General features: G+C 46.2%; 1 protein-coding gene across 10 annotated transcripts in view; it reads right to left on the minus strand.

Annotated features, from left to right (window-relative positions):
* The window catches only part of LOC128699669 (serine-rich adhesin for platelets-like), a 1,564,428-nt gene that overhangs the window by 336,831 nt on the left and 1,208,872 nt on the right, over nt 1-18,725 (minus strand). For all 10 annotated transcript variants that reach the window (XM_070099420.1, XM_070099418.1, XM_070099410.1 and 7 more), the window contains one exon: nt 16,903-16,933. The gene's annotated coding sequence lies outside the window, so the exon portion shown is untranslated. The remainder of the gene's footprint in view (nt 1-16,902; nt 16,934-18,725) is intronic.

Raw genomic sequence — 18,725 nt, forward strand, 5'->3', positions numbered from 1 at the left:
CTCTCTTGTCTTACTTCTGTCACCTTATCATAAAACTCTTATAGGTTTGTGACACAGGATTTTCCCTCCCTGAAACCATGCTGGTTGTCAATTATACACTTGTTTCTTTCCAGGTGCTCCACCACTCTCCTGATGATCTTCTCCATGACCTTGCATACTATACACGTTAGTGATACAGGTCTGTAGTTTAGTGCTTCATGTCTGTCTCCCTTTTTAAAAATTGGGACTACATTTGCCATCTTCCATACCTCGGGGAGTTGCCCAGTTTCAAATGATGTGTTGAAGATCTTTGTTAATGGTACACACAATGTCTCTGCTCCCTCTTTAAGGACCCACGGAGAGATGTTGTCTAGTCCCACCGCCTTTGAGGTGTCAAGTTCGCATAGCAGCTTCTTCACCTCCTCCTTGGTTATATGTACCTCATCCAGCACTTGCTCGTGCACCCCCCTGCTCTGATTTCCTGGAGTCCTACTGGTTTCCACTGTAAATACTTCTTTAAATCTTGTGTTGAGCTCCTGACATACCTCCCGGTCGTTTCTTGTGAATTCCCCATCACCCTTCCTCAGTCTGATTACCTGGTCCTTGACTGTTGTTTTCCTCCTGATGTGGCTGTACAACAGCTTCGGGTCAGTCCTGACTTTCGATGCTATGTCATTTTCGTATTGCCGCTGAGCCTCCCTTCTTATCTGTGCATATTCGTTTCTGGCTCTTCGGCTAATCTCTTTATTTTCCTGAGTTCTCTGTCTTCTGTACCTTTTCCATTCTCTAGTACACCTAGTTTTTGCCTCCCTACACCTTTGGGTGAACCAAGGAATCGTTCTGTTCTTCCCATTATTTGTTTCCCTTGGGAACAAACCTCTCCTCTGCCTCCTTGCATTTTGTTGCCACATAGTCCATCATTTCTTGTACTGGTTTTCCTGTCAGTTCCCTCTCCCACTGAATGTCTTGAAAGAAGTTCCTCAAGCCTGAGTAGTTCCCCCTTTTGTAGTTTGTTTTTTCCCACCCTATTCCTGCTGCTCTCTCCACTTGGAGCTCAACTATGTAGTCGAAGCACAGAACCACATGATCACTAGCTCCCAGGGGCCTTTCATACATGATATCCTCGATGTCAGAACTACTCAAGGTGAATACAAGGTCCAGTCTTGCTGGTTCATCCTCTCCTCTCTCTCTGGTAGTGTCTCTAACATGTTGATTCATGAGCCATCATCTTGGCTCTCCATGTTTCGGGACCCCCATGGGGCTCCAGGTTTTCCCAGTCAATCTCCTTGTGATTGAAATCACCCATAACTAGTAACTTTGCTCCCCCCATGTGTGCTCTCCTGGCCACCTCGGCTAGTGTGTCGACCATTGCTCTGTTGCTCTCATTGTATTCTTCTCTTGGCCTCCTGCAGTTCTGTGGTGGGTTGTACATTACTGCAATTATCACCTTATGTCCTCAGACTGGATTGTTCCTACTAAGTAGTCCCTTTCGCCCGTGCCATCCATTTTCTCAAACCCCTACTAGTTTTTAATGAGCAGTGCAACTCCTCCTCCCCCTCTCCTCCCTCTGTCTTTCCTGAGGATTTGATATCCGGATGGAAAGATTGAATCTGTTATTATTCTGGTGAGTTTTGCTTCTGTGAGTGCTATTATGTCTGGGGATGTCTCCTTGATTCTTTCGTGCCACTCCTCATACTTATTTGTTATTCCATCTGCATTTGTATACCACACCTTCAACTTCTTTTCTAAGATTGTGGTCTGGGAGGTGTATTGGGGTTGGGGAAGTGGGAGACCTGATAAGGAACTATGGGTGGTTGCTGTGGGGGTGGAGTTTGTAATGCAGTGGGTGGGGGCATTGGATGTGGCATGGGTGTTTTGGTTTAGAGTGTTTGGTTGCACTGGGGTTGACCTGGTTGGGAGGCTTCTATAGGAAGTTGTGAGGGAGGCTGTATTTGATCTTCCTGTGTCTGGGATCTCCTGTCTGTCTTTTCCATCCCCTCTCTTTCCTCCTTTCGCCTTTGTACCATCTCTCTCTGTTTCTGCCTTTCTGCTTGTGTTCTGTCGCGGTCGAGATACACCTTCCTGTATGCCGGCATGTCCCTAAATAGTGCTTTCTCCTGCAGGATCCTGTTCCGAGTCGATTCTGCCTTGAAGGTTACTTTCACTGGCCGGGTTCTTTTTTTTACATACCCCCCTATTCTCTGAAAATTTTCCAGCTGGGTCATGTCGTCTTCTCCTATTGCATTCATGATGCTTTCAATTGCTTCTTTTTCCCCTTGTTTTCTGGCTTCATATGTTTCCCCTTCAACTTCCTGGAGCCCATACACAAAGACTGACCTCACCCTTTCATTCTCCCACTGCATATCCCTGTGTATCCCCTCATTCAATTTGATTTCCTCCATTGCAGCTTTCCTTTCTTCAGTTTCACTAGCTAATGTACTTGGGCTCAGTGGCCTGTCATTTTCCCTTCTCGGCTTTCCCTGGGCTCTCCTGTGGTCTGTTAGGGCCTCCACATATAGCTTAGCTCTTTCATTTACTACATTCTCCACTGATTGAGCTTCTACATGCTGTTTTGCTCCTTCTTTCCCTAAAGTCCCCTTATTTGTGACTGAGGTAGCAGTCTCTGTTGTCAATTACAAAATGTTCTTTAGTTCTTTAGGCTGTTTCAGATTTTTCAGTTCCTCTTCTAAACTCTGTATCCTGGCCTCTGCTGCTTTGACTTGCACCTCCCACTTCCTGCTTTCCATGTCTATCCTCTCTTCCATTCTCATGCTAAGTTCTTCTAGTTTCTTTTCCCATTCATGTTCCCTTTTTGTGAGCTCTGCTGCCCAATCTTCCTTTGCAGTTTCCTCCTCCTGTCCCTTGGTTTTTCTTGTTGCTCTCTGGCAACCCATTTTTGTTTTATCCTGATTGCCTCAGAGTGGGAAACCTATGTAATTTTGTATGTTAGGTTAGTATTGTGTATGTCAGAGTGTGCGGGGGGAGGTAGAGGAGGAACTGTGGCTATGTGGGAGAGTAGTGGGAAGGGGGAGTGGGAAGGAGAGTGAAGCAAGTGTGTGAGTGGGAGTGGGAGAGGGAGAGGGGGAAGGAGGGAGAGGTGGGGAGGGGGAGGGTGAAAGAGGGAGGGGAGGGATCAGGTGAAGGAGTGAGATGTCGGTGGGGGAGGGGGGAGTGTATGTGTGAGTCTGGCAATGTGTGTGTGTGTGTGTGTGTGTGTGTGTGTGTGTGTGTGTGTGTACTCACCTAGTTGAGGTTGCAGGGGTCGAGTCCGAGCTCCTGGCCCCGCCTCTTCACTGATCGCTACTAGGTCACTCTCCCTGAGCCGTGAGCTTTATCATACCTCTGCTTAAAGCTATGTATGGATCCTGCCTCCACTACATCACTTCCCAAACTATTCCACTTACTGACTACTCTGTGGCTGAAGAAATACTTCCTAACATCCCTGTGATTCATCTGTGTCTTCAGCTTCCAACTGTGTCCCCTTGTTACTGTGTCCAATCTCTGGAACATCCTGTCTTTGTCCACCTTGTCAATTCCTCTCAGTATTTTGTATGTCGTTATCATGTCCCCCCTATCTCTCCTGTCCTCCAGTGTCGTCAGGTTGATTTCCCTTAACCTCTCCTCGTAGGACATACCTCTTAGCTCTGGGACTAGTCTTGTTGCAAACCTTTGCACTTTCTCTAGTTTCTTTACGTGCTTGGCTAGGTGTGGGTTCCAAACTGGTGCCGCATACTCCAATATGGGCCTAACGTACACAGTGTACAGGGTCCTGAATGATTCAGGACCCTGTACACTGTGTACAATGTGTGTGTGTGTGTGTGTGTGTGTGTGTGTGTGTGTGTGTGTTGTGTGTGTGTGTGTGTGTGTGTGTGTGTGTGTGTGTGTGTGTGTGTGTGTGTGTGTGTGTGTGTGTGTGTGTGTGTGTGTGTGGGTGTGTGTGGGTGTGTGTGGGTGTGTGTGGGTGTGTGTGGGTGTGTGTGGGTGTGTGTGGGTGTGTGTGGGTGTGTGGGTGTGTGTGAGTATGGGTTTGCGTGCGCACACTAGGCTACGCTACTCTTTTGAAGATTATAAAATTTTTTCACAATCAATTCCTTATTAATATACACTAATATATACTATATAATATTAATTGTGTACACTTGTTTTTGTGTGTGTGTGTGTGTGTGTTTACTAGCTTGTCGTTCTTTGAAAAAGAGAGGAAGGGGGGGTCACGTTAACACTATTTTGAAGATTATAGGATTATTTTTTCTCACTCAATTCCTTATTAATATATACTAATGTTTATTATAATAATAATTACTGGTGCACACGTGTGTTTGTATGTACGTACTTGTTTACTAGCTTGTCGCTGTCGGGGGGGGGGGTCACTAGGCTACACAACTCTTCTGGAGTTTACCTGGAGATATTTAGATAATTTACTAAACATTATCAGGGTTACCACTATCTATCTCCTGGTACTGAAATAGGGAGAGAGTGATGGTATAGCATACAACCAGCCGGGCGAGACACTGAGACTTTAGACACTAACCAAAATTAACCACAAATTGGCAAGTGATGTCGTCTGCACAACAATGGAGGTTCCTGCTGGTCGGCTGCTATCATCTCCTTCAATTTTGTAACTCCTTCAGGAACTTTATCATGCATTCAAGTTTTTATTTTCTTTTTCTTTTAAGACTTGGTATTCCCTCTTTTTTCTTCAGTACAGTATTATGGTCATAACAAGTCTGATGATGTTAGCTACATTCACAACACCAACAGCTGGGGATTGACTATTTTTTTCTTACTTTCAGTATTTACTTAATCACTCTTTTATGACCTTATCACTACACTGCTGTTATAACCAACTAACATATGTATTTGTTAATATTTCAGATCACACCTTTAACCCAATTAACTGTTCGGATATTTTGTGTCAACACTGCGGCCAGTAGCCTGATCAGCTGACTGCTACTTTCCCTCACTCACCAATCATTCAAATTTAAATTGTAAAAATTCTTGATCTTATCACATTATTCGCACTCTTGAAAGCTATTACACTCTTGTAGGTATGTTCACTGATTCACTCACGTACGATGACCGCTAATAATATCTTAGGACAGCCACTAGAACGCTATATCCTCGGAGCACTATTCAGCGATACTGCTTCACGTGTGTGTGTACTCACCTAGTTGTACTCACCTAGTTGAGGTTGCAGGGGTCGAGTCCAAGCTCCTGGCCCCGCCTCTTCACTGGTCGCTACTAGGTCACTCTCCCTGAACCATGAGCTTTATCGTACCTCTGCTTAAAGCTATGTATGGATCCTGCCTCCACTACATCGCTTCCCAAACTATTCCACTTCCTGACTACTCTGTGGCTGAAGAAATACTTCCTAACATCCCTTTGATTCATCTGTGTCTTCAGCTTCCAACTGTGTCCCCGTGTTGCTGTGTCCAGTCTCTGGAACATCCTGTCTTTGTCCACCTTGTCAATTCCTCTCAGTATTTTGTAAGTCGTTATCATGTCCCCCCTATCTCTCCTGTCCTCCAGTGTCGTCAGGTTGATTTCCCTTAACCTCTCATCATAGGACATACCTCTTAACTCTGGGACTAGTCTTGTTGCAAACCTTTGCACTTTCTCTAGTTTCTTTACGTGCTTGGCTAGGTGTGGGTTCCAAACTGGTGCCGCATACTCCAATATGGGCCTAACGTACACGGTGTACAGGGTCCTGACTGATTCCTTATTAAGATGTCGGAATGCTGTTCTGAGGTTTGCTAGGCGCCCATATGCTGCAGCAGTTATTTGGTTGATGTGCGCTTCAGGAGATGTGCCTGGTGTTATACTCACCCCAAGATCTTTTTCCTTGAGTGAGGTTTGTAGTCTCTGGCTCCCTAGACTGTACTCCGTCTGCGGTCTTCTTTGCCCTTCCCCAATCTTCATGACTTTGCACTTGGTGGGATTGTGTGTGTGTGTGTGTGTGTGTGTGTGTGTGTGTGTGTGTGTGTGTGTGTGTGTGTGTGTGTGTGTGTGTGTGTGTGTGGTGTGTGTGTCTGTGTGAAGTGTGTGTGTGTGTGTGTGTGTGTGTGTGTGTGTGTGTGTGTGTGTGTGTGTGTGTGTGTGAGAGAGAGAGAGAGAGAGAGAGAGAGAGAGAGAGAGAGAGAGAGAGAGAGAGAGAGAGAGAGAGAGAGAGAGAGAAGCAGACAGAGGGTGAGACAGAGAAGTGTTGGGTAAGAGAAAGACTTACACGTCAGTGACTAAAAATTCTCCGAGCTGTGAGAGAAGACTAATGGAAGTGAAGGTGATGGAGCAGATGTGCCAGAAGTGAAGGTGATGCAGCAGAGGTGCCAGAAGTGAAGGTGATGCAGCAGAGGTGCCAGAAGTGAAGGTGATGCAGCAGATGTGCCAGAAGTGAAGGTGATGCAGCAGTGGTGACAGAAGTAAAGGTAATGCAGCAGATGTATCAGAAGTGAAGGTGATGCAGCAGAGGTGCCAGAAGTGAAGGTGATGCAGTAGATGTATCAGAAGTGAAGGTGATGCAGCAGAGATGCCAGAAGTGAAGGTGATGCAGCAGAGGTGCCAGAAGTGAAGGTGATGCAGCAGAGGTGCCAGAAGTGAAGGTGATGCAGCAGATGTGCCAGAAGCGAAGGTGATGCAGCAGATGTGCCAGAAGTGAAGGTGATGCAGCAGATGTGCCAGAAGTGAAGGTGATGCAGCAGAGGTGCCAGAAGTGAATGTGATGCAGCAGAGGTGCCAGAAGTGAAGGTGATGCAGCAGAGGTGCCAGAAGTGACGGTGATGCAGCAGATGTGCCAGAAGTGAAGGTGATGCATCAGATGTGCCAGAAGTGAAGGTGATGCAGCAGAGGTGCCAGAAGTGAAGGTGATGCAGCAGATGTGCCAGAAGTGAAGGTGATGCAGCAGAGGTGCCAGAAGTGAAGGTGATGCAGCAGATGTGCCAGAAGTGAAGGTGATGCAGCAGATGTGCCAGAAGTGAAGGCGATGCAGCAGATGTGCCAGAAGTGAAGGTGATGCAGCAGAGGTGCCAGAAGTGAAGGTGATGCAGCAGATGTGCCAGAAGTGAAGGTGATGCAGCAGATGTGCCAGAAGTGAAGGTGGTGCAGAAGATGTGCCAGAAGTGAAGGTGATGCAGCAGAGGTGCCAAAAGTGAAGGTGATGCAGCAGAGGTGCCAGAAGTGAAGGTGATGCAGCAGAGGTACCAAAAGTGAAAGTGATTCAGCAGAGGTGTCAGAAGTGAAGGTGATGCAGCAGACGTGTCAGACGTGAAGGTGATGCAGCAGAGGTGCCAGAAGTGAAGGTGATGCAGCAGAGGTGTCAGAAGTGAAGGTGATGCAGCAGAGGTGTCAGGAGTGAAAGTGATTCAGCAGAGGTGCCAGAAGTGAAGGTGATACAGCAGATGTACCAGAAGTGAAGGTGATGCAGCAGAGGTGCCAGAAGTGAAGGTGATTCAGCAGAGGTGCCAGAAGTGAAGGTGATTCAGCAGAGGTGCCAGAAGTGAAGGTGAGTCAGCAGAGGTGCCAGAAGTGAAGGCGATGCAGCAGATGTGCCAGAAGTGAAGGTGATGCAGCAGAGGTGCCAGAAGTGAAGGTGATGCAGCAGATGTGCCAGAAGTGAAGGTGATGCAGCAGATGTGCCAGAAGTGAAGGTGGTGCAGAAGATGTGCCAGAAGTGAAGGTGATGCAGCAGAGGTGCCAAAAGTGAAGGTGATGCAGCAGAGGTGCCAGAAGTGAAGGTGATGCAGCAGAGGTACCAAAAGTGAAAGTGATTCAGCAGAGGTGTCAGAAGTGAAGGTGATGCAGCAGACGTGTCAGACGTGAAGGTGATGCAGCAGAGGTGCCAGAAGTGAAGGTGATGCAGCAGAGGTGTCAGAAGTGAAGGTGATGCAGCAGAGGTGTCAGGAGTGAAAGTGATTCAGCAGAGGTGCCAGAAGTGAAGGTGATACAGCAGATGTACCAGAAGTGAAGGTGATGCAGCAGAGGTGCCAGAAGTGAAGGTGATTCAGCAGAGGTGCCAGAAGTGAAGGTGATTCAGCAGAGGTGCCAGAAGTGAAGGTGATTCAGCAGAGGTGCCAGAAGTGAAGGTGATTCAGCAGAGGTGCCAGAAGTGAAGGTGATGCAGCAGAGGTGCCAGAAGTGAAGGTGATGCAGCAGAGGTGCCAGAAGTGAAGGTGATGCAGCAGAGGTGCCAGAAGTGAAGGTGATGCAGCAGAGGTGCCAGAAGTGAAGGTGATGCAGCAGAGGTACCAGAAGTGAAGGTGATGCAGCAGAGGTGCCAGAAGTGAAGGTGATGCAGCAGAGGTGCCAGAAGTGAAGGTGATGCAACAGAGGTGCCAGAAGTGAAGGTGATGCAGCAGAGGTGCCAGAAGTGAAGGTGATGCAGCAGAGGTGCCAGAAGTGAAGGTGATGCAGCAGAGGTGCCAGAAGTGAAGGTGATGCAGCAGAGGTGCCAGAAGTGAAGGTGATGCAGCAGAGGTGCCAGAAGTGAAGGTGATGCAGCAGAGGTGCCAGAAGTGAAGGTGATGCAGCAGAGGTGCCAGAAGTGAAGGTGATGCAGCAGAGGTGCCAGAAGTGAAGGTGATTCAGCAGAGGTGCCAGAAGTGAAGGTGATTCAGCAGAGGTGCCAGAAGTGAAGGTGATGCAGCAGAGGTGCCAGAAGTGAAGGTGATGCAGCAGAGGTGCCAGAAGTGAAGGTGATGCAGCAGAGGTGCCAGAAGTGAAGGTGATGCAGCAGAGGTGCCAGAAGTGAAGGTGATGCAGCAGAGGTGCCAGAAGTGAAGGTGATGCAGCAGAGGTGCCAGAAGTGAAGGTGATGCAGCAGAGGTGCCAGAAGATCAACAACCACACATGTTCAACATCGGCCTATATTTACGGGCGAAACGTTCCAGCAACAAAGATACCAAGTGAATAAGATACATATTCAACACCTGGCTGCGACCAGGAACTATGATCTGGGACCAGGAACTGGGACCAGGAACTAGGACTAGGGACCAGGAACTAGGAACTGGGACCAGGAACTAGGAACTGGGACCAGGAGCTTGGATCTGGGACCAGGAACTGGGATCAGAAACTAGGAACTGGGACCAGGAACTAGGAACTGGGACCAGGAACTAGGAACTGGGACCAGGAACTAGGAACTGAAACCAGGAACTAGGAACTGGGGTCAGGAACTGGGACCAGGAACCAGGAACTGGGACTGGAACTAGGAACTGAGACAAGGAACTAGGAACTGGGACCAGGAACTAGGAACTGGGACCAGGAACTAGGATCTGGGACCAGGAACTGGGATCTGGGACCAGGAACTGGGATCAGAAACTAGGAACTGGGACCAGGAACTGGGACCAGGAACTGGGACCAGGAACTAGGACCAGGAACTAGGAACTGAGACCAGGAACTAGGAACTGAAACCAGGAACTAGGAACTGGGATCAGGAACTAGGAACTGGGACCAGGAACCAGGAACTGGGACTGGAATTAGGAACTGAGACCAGGAACTAGGAACTGGGACCAGGAACTGGGACCAGGAACTAGGAACTGGGACCAGGAACTAGGAACTGAGACCAGGAGCTAGGATCTGGGACCAGGAACTGGGATGAGAAACTAGGAAATGTGACCAGGAACTGGGACCAGGAACTAGGACCCTGAACTATTAACTGAGACCAAGAAGTAGGACCTAGATACACAAGTAGGACCTAGGACTAGGAACTGGGACCAGGAACTAGAACCTGGAACTAGGACTAGGAACTGGGGTCAGGAACTAGGAACTGGAACCGGGAACTAGGAACTGAGACCAGGAACTATGACCTGGGACCAAGAACTAGGACCAGGAACTAGGAACTGGGACCTAGGTAGTACTGGTGATCCATAGAGGTAATATTGGGGTCCACAAAGATAGTACCGGGGGTCCACAAAGGTAGTACCGGGGGTCCACAACGGTAGTACTAGGGGTCCACAAAGGTAGTACTGGGGGTCCACAAAGGTAGTACCGGGGGTCCACAAAGGTAGTACTTGGGGTTCAAAAGGTAGTACCGGGGGTCCACAAAGGTAGTACCGGGGATCCACAACAGTAGTACCGGGGGTCCACAATGGTAGTACCGGGGGTCCACAACGGTAGTACCGGGGGTACACAACGGCAGTACCGGGGGTCCACAAAGGTAGTACCGGGGGTCCACAACGGTAGTACCGGGGGTCCACAACGGTAGTACCGGGGGTCCACAAAGGTAGTACCGGGGGTCCACAACGGTAGTACCGGGGGTCCACAACGGTAGTACCGGGGGTCCACAACGGTAGTACCGGGGGTCCACAAAGGTAGTACCGGGGGTCCACAACGGTAGTACTGGGGATCCACAAAGGTAGTACCGGGGGTCCACAAAGGTAGTACTGGGAGTTCACAAAGGTAGTACCGGGGGTCCACAAAGGTAGTACTGGGAGTTCACAAACGTAGTACCGGGGGTCCACAAAGGTAGTACCGGGGGTCCACAACGGTAGTACTGGGGATCCACAAAGGTAGTACCGGGGGTCCACAAAGGTAGTACTGGGAGTTCACAAACGTAGTACCGGGGGTCCACAAAGGTAGTACCGGGGGTCCACAACGGTAGTACCGGGGGTCCACAAAGGTAGTACCGGGGGTCCGTGGACCAAAGTCAAAATTTCAAGAGGTTTCAGTGTAAAATGTATAATAACTCGCCTTGAGGCTGATACAGTTACACTGGAGAATTAAGAAAGCTTTTCGATCAGCACTTACAAGGTTTGGAGAACAGTTTTAGGGATTATTTTGCTCTTCCTGATACCAGTAACAAGTGGATTACATATCCATTTCTTGGAGATATGAAGAATGTAAAAGATTTAGCTCGGGGCGGTGGCTCAACCCCCCGGCAGCCTCGGCTAGGCAAATACACACAAGCCACGAAAACACTCGGGGCTAAAATACAAGTCATTAGCGGCATTACAAATGTTCAGCTCTGACGTACACAGCTCCATCGACATCAACAAAGGCGGTGTCATCATCATCAATACCCCCCCCTCTTTCCCTCTCGCTTCCCCTTCTTCCCCCTTCCCCCTTCCATACGCAGGCAGATCGCATCAGCGACAGAGAATAGAAGACAGGAACTGGCTCAGTCGAGAAAACAGATACCCATCTCTCTCCCTTCTCTCGCTCTTTACATCAGTAAATGGGGTCACATGTTGTGGGGTGAGGGGAGGGGACGTAGGGAGGGAGGTAAAGGTGAGCTTGAGGACGAGGGTGAATAAGAGAATGAGAACACGGTAAAAGAGGGAAAGAGAGAGGAGAAAATAGCGAAATGAAAGCTGAAACTTTGTTACCACAAGGTTACCTGAAGACAATTTCAGGAGTCTTCAATTAAGCTTCAGATAATCATTATCTCCACTCAGGAGTCTTCAGTAAGCTTCAGGTAACCACTATCTCCAATCAGGTGTCTTCAGTAAGCTTCAGGTAACCACTATCTCCAATCAGGTGTCTTCAGGTAACCAGATTCCCCAATCAGGAGTCTTCAGTAAGTTTCAGGTAACCCGCATCTCCAGTAAGGAGTCTTCAGGTAACCAGGTTCTCCAATCAGGGGTTTTCAATAAGCAACAGGTAACCAGTCTCTTCAAACAAGGCAGCTGCCAGAACACTGGGAAAAGAACAACGTGTTCCCATACAAACAAGGGGAACATGAAAGACGCTGACCTCCACGCCAGTACGTCTAACATCCATGTTGTCAAATGTTCTGAAGAAGACATTAAGGGAAAGGATATTGGAGCATATGGAGAGAAGATTCTTCAGAGCAGATCAACACGGGTTTAGGAGATTCCTGGCTTACGAACTTTCTGGAGTTCTATGACAGAGTCAAAGGGATGAAACAAGAAAAACATGGCTGGGTGGACTGCATCTTTTTGGACTGCAGGAGAGTATGTGATACAGTGCCACACCAGATTAGTACAGAAAATAGAGGAAAATAGTTGAGTTAAAGGGTGGAGTGCTGCAGTGGATCGAGGAAAACCTGAATGGGACAACGCAGAAGGTTACGCAAATAACCTGCACAGATAAGAATGAAACTTATGACGACGTTTCGGTCCGACCATTAACTAGTCGTATGACTAGTTGAAGATTGAGATACTTATGCAACATATAAGTTTCAATGTGCGGGTTATATGTATATTTTGAAAATGTTATAGAATACCAACAAGTTAATAAGACACCTGTACAAGAGTTACACATGTGTCTTAGTCATCTATTTGAATATTGTTCCAGTCACGATACTGCGCCTTTTTATTCTTTACCAGTAAGTGATGAGACATCAGAATAGGAGAGAATACACAAATAAATAACAAAAAGGCACAATACACAAATAACCCGCACATAAAAGACAGAAGCTTACGACGACGTTTCGGTCCGACTTGGACCATTGACAAAGTCACACTAACAGAGGAGGAGCAGAACGGCTATATATAGGCAGGAAGAGGTGGAGGTAGTAGTAGTGGTAGAAGTAGTAGTAGTAGTAGTACAAGAATTGTATATAATACCGACAGGATGAAATGACACATGCACAACACCCGGGCATCCCCACAAGTGAGGTTCCTCAAGGATGACTATTGGGTCTGCTACTATTCCTAACGTGTGTTAACGACCTAACAGAGGCAACTGAGCCTTACCTCTCGCTATCTGCTGACGATATAAAATTAAAGGGAAGAAGAAGAGCAAAAGAACAGAGACAAACTTAAGTGTGACCTCAACAAGCCGCAGACGTGTTCTAAGAAGTGGCTTCTAGAGTTCAATCATACAAATGCTCGGCCACGTGAACTGGAGAAGGTGTGGGCAGACCGGACACAGAGTACAGCATGGGCACTGAGAAGCTGTAAACCAGGTGAAGTAGAGCTTGATCATACAGAATGTGAAAAAGACTTGGGAGTCATGGTATGCAGAAATCTAAAGCCAAGACAGCAGTGCCTAAGTGTGCGCAACAAGGCCAACAGATTACTTGAATTTATCTCAAGAAGTATAAATAACATTAGTCCAAAAGTTATTTTACAGCTCTATACATCACTAGTGAGGCCTCATTTAGATTATGCAGCTCAGTTTTGGTCTCCTTACTACAGGATGATATAGATTCATTAGAGAACATACAAAGGACTAAAATGATTAACTGTATAAGGAATCTCCCGTATGAAGACAGACTTAAAGCCTTAAATCTCCACTCTCTGGAGAGGCGTAGAATAAGGGGAGGTATCATTGAAGTGTATAAGTGGATGACGGGCACAAACAAGGGAGACATTAATAAAGTACTGAGGGTGTCGAACCAGGTACGAACCAGAAATAATGGATTTAAGTTGGATAAATTTAGATTTAGAAAGGACATAGGTAAGTACTGTTTCTCTAACAGAGTTGTGGATGCGTGGAACAATCTTCCCAGTAGGGTGATAGAGTGTGTGATGAATGGTTTGAAAAACCGACAAGTTGAAGATTGAGACACTTATGCAGCATATGGGAATCTTTATTCAGGAAACGTTTCGCCACACAGTGGCTTCATCAGTCCAATACAAAGAGAAAGGCGTAAGGAGAGGAGGAGTATGAGGTAATCAGTCCCTCAGCCTGGAGTCGATGTGTTCAGTCCATCAATCTCTACCAACTTTATTACAACTCTTGGGTATCTTTATTGAGGAAACGTTTCGCCACACAGTGGCTTCATCAGTCCATACAAAGGAGAAACTTGAAGAACAGGAGGAGAATGAGGTAATCAGTCCCTCAGTCCCTATTCTATTCAAGATTGATGAACTGACCACATCGACTCAAGGTTGAGGGACTGATTACCTCATTCTCCTCCTGTTCTTCAAGTTTCTCCTTTGTATGGACTGATGAAGCCACTGTGTGGCGAAACGTTTCCTTAATAAAGATACCCAAGAGCTGCACATGTGTCTAATTATCAGGCTTCTTAAGTCAGATACAAAGGGAGCAGTAATACTGTTGCACATGTGTCTTATTAACATCAGTAGTAATGACTTCCTGGTCTCTGTCTCCTGGGATTATTGAGAAGTTTTCAGGGATTACTGTAAGATTTTTAGAGACAAGTGTTCCTGAAATAAAAATTGTGTCCAGGTGTCAGCGGTCGGGCTTTCTATGTTACCTGTTTCTTATAAGATAGTTTATCAATAAAGGTGAAGTCAGTGGGTCATTAATAGATTACAATATCATCACAGTTCATTCAAACGTAGATGTAATCTTAAAACTTCATCAAGTAATCAAGGTCCCTGGGACCTTGATTACGTGTCGTACGTACCAACAGTCATGATGCTCACGGTCATCCCTCTGTTACAACACCTTGTAGTTTGTTGTGCAGTGTTCAGAGACGACATTTACAGACGACGTTTACAGACAACGTTGATAAATTAGACACATGTGCAACTCTTGGGTATCTTTAATGAGGAAACGTTTCGCCACACAGTGGCTTCATCAGTCCATACAAAGGAGAAACGTGAAGAACAGGAGGAGAATGAGGTAATCAGTCCCTCAACCTTGAGTCGATATGGTCAGTCCATCAATCTTGAATAGAATACACCATATGGACAGAGAAGTCGCTTATATACCGTAGGCAGGAGAGGTGCAGCAGTCGTAGGTGGTGTCACATTTGTTCAGTGTGAAAGTAGGTCGTGCACAAGGGTTAGGCAAGCGAAGAATTCCCAAGTATTAAGATCCCACCTACGACTGCTGCACCTCTCCTGCCTACGGTATATAAGCGACTTCTCCGTCCATATGGTGTATTCTATTCAAGATTGATGGACTGACCACATCGACTCAAGGTTGAGGGACTGATTACCTCATTCTCCTCCTGTTCTTCACGTTTCTCCTTTGTATGGACTGATGAAGCCACTGTGTGGCGAAACGTTTCCTCAATAAAGATACCCAAGAGTTGCACATGTGTCTAATTTATCAACGTGTCGGTTCTCTGAACCATTCATCTACAGACAACGTTCAAAGACAACGTTTACAGCGTTGGAAATAAATAGTATAAAATACCGACACAATGGAGATATAAACACATATGCAGTATAATATGATCCTTTATTAACAACGTTTCGCCCACACAGTGGGCTTTTTCAAATCACAAACAGATCTGTTTGTGAGGAAATGGTATGGTGATACCGACAAAATGTGGAAAAAGACACTTATGTACAGTTCAGGACATTTATTAAAAGAAACGTTTCGCCACGAGTGGCTTCTTCATTAGGACTGAAGAAGCCACTCGTGGCGAAACGTTTCCTTTAATAAATGTCCTGAACTGTACATAGGTGTCTTTTTCCACAGATCTGTTTGTGACTTGAAAAAGCCCACTGTGCGGGCGAAACGTTGTCAATAAAGGATCACATTATACTGCATATGTGTTAATATTTTCATCGTTTACAGCGTTACCGAGTACCATCACAGAAGCCAAAACGTTGTGTAGTCTTAAAAATAAATACATGAGTGGGTGTGACCTGACCCGACTAGGTTGGGTCAGTGGCTTAAGCCGGTAGGTGACATGGACCTGCCTCATATGGGCCAATAGGGTAAGTTAACGAAGGAGGTTTACAGATTTAACGTAAATTTATCGTACCAGCAGACATGTAAACAAACAGGAAACATTTATATTGCTATAAGAGCACATACAAGGCATCAAAAAGAAGGAAAAAGAGTGTAGGAAAAAGGAGGGAAAAAACAGAGTAAAACGAAGGAAAAAAAAGAAACTGAGAAACTACAAATTTGCTCAACAATAGCTTGAACTATTTTAAAGAAAACTTTTGTGTTTCTCTACTGTTCCTCTGATATAAGGAGAGAGAGAGAGAGAGAGAGAGAGAGAGAGAGAGAGAGAGAGAGAGAGAGAGAGAGAAATGCCAGCTGCTCTAAGCTACATCAATCACCAGCTGAGAGCTATATCAGCTTGGGGAAATAGATGGCAAGTAACATTTGCACCTGAGAAAACGCAAATGATGATAGTCTCTAGGCACCATGATGGTAATGCTGGTGCAGTAGTAAGGATGAATGGGAGGGTGTTGGCACCTGGAGAAGAAGTTGATATCCTTGGGGTGAAATTTGACTCCAAACTAACCATGAAGAACCATGTTGTAAATCTTGCAAACAAGGCAGCCAGGAAGCTTACAGCACTTCGCCGTATCTCGCATCTGCTTGACAGTAGGGGTTGCAAGATCCTGTACGAGGCACAAGTACGCTCACACCTTGAGTATGCTCCACTTTCTTGGTTTGCCTGCCCCCCCTCTCATCTGCGACTGCTTGACAGAGTAGAGACCAGAGCAAGACGTCTCATCTCTCGCCTGGACCCATCCTGGATAGATCTGTCATTTCAGCAGAGCCTTCAACATAGGAGGGATGTGGGTGGCCTTACTGTTATGTACAAGGCCAATATTGTCAAAGTACCACACTTGGATCCACTTCGAGGACAGCGTGAAACAAGCTTTTATGCCACAAGACGGGCAGAAAGCAGCAACTTCACTCTGGCTGTACCCTTCTCCAGAACATCACTCCATCTGAGATCATACATACCCAGGATGACTCGAGTATGGAACACATTCGTACAGCATAATGATGTCAACGAGATAGTCAGTTGATCAAATGAAAATGCTGGCCCGCAGATGGCTCCAACTTCATCCTGTCCCGTACTTGTATGTCTCATAACAATAAAAATGCTTTCAAATGAGCTGATGTAGGTAACAGCTCTTAGCTTGCCAATAAAGTTAGGAATCCTTAACCTGTAATATAGCTGTCAATAAAGCTAGGGATCCTTAACCTTGTCAAACCCTGTGTAAAAAAAAAAAAAAAAAAAAAAAAAAAAAAAAAAAAAAAAAAAAAAAAGAGAGAGAGAGAGAGAGAGAGAGAGAGAGAGAGAGAGAGAGAGAGAGAGAGAGAGAGAGAGAGAGAGAGAGAGAGAGAAATACTGGTACTTACACAGCCTTAAACTGGCTCCTGGAGGTCACACCTGGAAATAATAGATAAAATTGTGAGTAAATAACTATGTATGTTTCCCTTGGCCACATCAATCACCATTCATCCACAAACCACTTATTAAACCACGTACCACTGTAACTTACATCATCATCATCAATGTTTGAACCTTATCTTTTTATTGGTTCAATTCTACAGGGAGTTTTAAACGTAGATTTTTGCATACCTGTGTTGCTACCACCAGTGTTGTCACTACCAGTGTTGTTACTACCAGTGTTGCTACCCCCAGCGTTGCTACCACCAGTGTTGTTACTACCAGTGTTGTTACCACCAGTGTTACTACCAGTGTTGTTACTACCAGTGTTGTTACCACCAGTGTTGTCACTACCAGTGTTGTTACTACCAGTGTTGTTACCACCAGTGTTGTTACTACCAGTGTTGTTACTACCACTGTTGTTACCCCCAGCGTTGCTACCACCAGTGTTGTTACTACCAGTGTTACTACCAGTGTTGTTACTACCAGTGTTGTTACCACCAGTGTTGTCACTACCAGTGTTGTTACTACCAGTGTTGTTACCACCAGTGTTGTTACTACCAGTGTTGTCACTACCAGTGTTGTTACTACCAGTGTTGCTACCACCAGTGTTACCACCAGTGTTGTTACTACCAGTGTTGTTACCACCAGTGTTGTTACTACCAGTGTTACCACCAGTGTTGCTACTACCAGTGTTACCACCAGTGTTGTTACTACTAGTGTTGTTACCACCAGTGTTGTTACTACCAGTGTTGTTACTACCAGTGTTGTTACCACCAGTGTTGTTACTACCAGTGTTGTTACCACCAGTGTTGTTACTAGCAGTGTTGCTACCACCAGTGTTGTTACTACCAGTGTTGTTACCACCAGTGTTACTACCAGTGTTGTTACCACCAGTGTTGTTACTACCAGTGTTGTTACCACCAGTGTTGTTACAACCAGTGTTGTTACTACCAGTGTTACCACCAGTGTTGTTACTACCAGTGTTGCTACCACCAGTATTGTTACTATCAGTGTTGTTACCACCAGTGTTGTTACTACGAGTGTTGTTACCACCAGTGTTGTTACTACCAGTGTTGCTACCACCAGTGTAGTTACTACCAGTGTTCTCACCACCAGTGTTGTTACTACCAGTGTTGCTACCACCAGTGTTGTTACTACCAGTGTTGTTACCACCAGTGTTGCTACCACCATTGTTACCACCAGTGTCGTTACCACCAGTGTTGTTACTACCAGTGTTGCTACTACCAGTGTTACCACCAGTGTTGTTACTACCAGTGTTGTTACTACCAGTGTTGCTACTACCAGTGTTGCTACCACCATTGTTACCACCAGTGTTACCACCAGTGTTGTTACAACCAGTGTTGTTACTACCAGTGTTGCTACTACCAGTGTTGCTACCACCAGTGTTGTTACTACCAGTGTTGTTACCACCAGTGTTGCTACCACCAGTGTTGTTACCACCAGTGTTGTTACCACCAGTGTTGTTATCACCAGTGTAGCCACCACCAGTGTTGTTACCACCAGTGTTGTTACTACCAGTGTTGCTACCACCAGTGTTGTTACTACCAGTGTTGTTACTACCAGTGTTGTTACTACCAGTGTTACTACCAGTGTTGCTACCACCAGTGTTGTTACTACCAGTGTTACCACCAGTGTTGTTACTACCAGTGTTGCTACCACCAGTGTTACTACCAGTGTTGCTGCCACCAGTGTTGTTACCACAGTGTTGTTACTACCAGTGTTGCTACCACCAGTGTTGCTACCACCAGTGTTGTTACTACCAGTTTTG

Source organism: Cherax quadricarinatus, chromosome 67 (assembly GCF_038502225.1).
Source record: "Cherax quadricarinatus isolate ZL_2023a chromosome 67, ASM3850222v1, whole genome shotgun sequence".
NCBI classification, from domain to species: domain Eukaryota; kingdom Metazoa; phylum Arthropoda; class Malacostraca; order Decapoda; family Parastacidae; genus Cherax; species Cherax quadricarinatus.